Raw genomic sequence first — 1,406 nt, forward strand, 5'->3', positions numbered from 1 at the left:
AGTTAGAAAGATGTCATTGCGAGATTTGAACTCAGGACCTTTAGTGTGTAAGGCCTGAATCTTAACCACTGCTCCATCATGGTACATACTTTCTATGGTGTCTTACACGCTTTTCAGTGAAAGATCAGATAAAGGTGCAAGAGTCACTTGCACCTTTATCTGATGAATTTTCAATCAACTCTAAATTGGTAATTTAGAGTTGATTGAAAATTACCAATCAACTCTAAATTGCCTGAAACGTACTCCTAACAGGTTTTTGGGGGGGCGATTTTGGCCTCCACGCTTGGTGTTTTTTTTCGGATTTAACTTTCGTTTCGGTAGTGACAAACTTTCGTTTCGGTAGTGACACAATGGTGAAAAAAAAGTCACTACAAAGTACTACCAATCAACTCTAAATTGCCTGAAACGTACTCCTAACAGGTTTTTTGGGGGACGATTTTGGCCTCCACACTTAGTGATTTCTTCGGATTTAACTTTCGTTTCGGTAAAATAAATTTTACCAAAACGAAAATTACCAATCAACTCTAAATTGCCTGAAACGTACTCCTAACAGGTTTTTGGGGGCACGATTTTGGCCTCCACACTTAGTGATTTTTTCGGATTTAACTTTCGTTTCGGTAAAATACATTTTACCGAAACGAAAATTACCAATCAACTCTAAATTGCCTGAAACGTACTCCTAACAGGTTTTTGGGGGGACGATTTTGGCCTCCACACTTAGTGATTTTTTCGGATTTAACTTTCGTTTCGGTAGTGACAAACTTTCGTTTCAATAGTGACACAATGGTGAAAAAAAAAGTCACTACAAAGTACTACCAATCAACTCTAAATTGCCTGAAACGTACTCCTAACAGGTTTTTGGGGGGACGATTTTGGCCTCCACACTTAGTGATTTTTTTGGATTTAACTTTCGTTTCGGTAGTGACACAATGGTGGAAAAAAAAAAGTCACTACAAAGTACTACCAATCAACTCTAAATTGCCTGAAACGTACTCCTAACAGGTTTTTGGGGGGACGATTTTGGCCTCCACACTTAGTGATTTTTTTGGATTTAACTTTCGTTCCGGTAGTGACAAACTTTCGTTTCGGTAGTGAGGACCCCCAGACCCCCCACTAGCCACCCCAACCAATCTCCTGGATTCTGACAGTCCAATGTTGGCAGCCCTGATACCAGGTGGGCGACTGTGTTTTGGGGCGAGTGTTTTGGTATCAGTCTGCAGTGGGCAACTGGGAGCTCCGTGTGTGCTCATCATTCTCAGCCAGGATACAAACTCTGCGTTCAGCGAAACAAGCTCAAGTTTCACACTAAGACTTTTGTAGAGTTGTATTGTGGCCTAATTTTTTATTTTATTTTTACAAATCTTTTTATTGATTTTTAAAGTATTTTTCTAAAAAAGGACTGAAGT

Source organism: Gymnoscopelus microlampas (genome assembly GCF_963454915.1).
Source record: "Gymnoscopelus microlampas genome assembly, chromosome: 6".
NCBI lineage: Eukaryota > Metazoa > Chordata > Actinopteri > Myctophiformes > Myctophidae > Gymnoscopelus > Gymnoscopelus microlampas.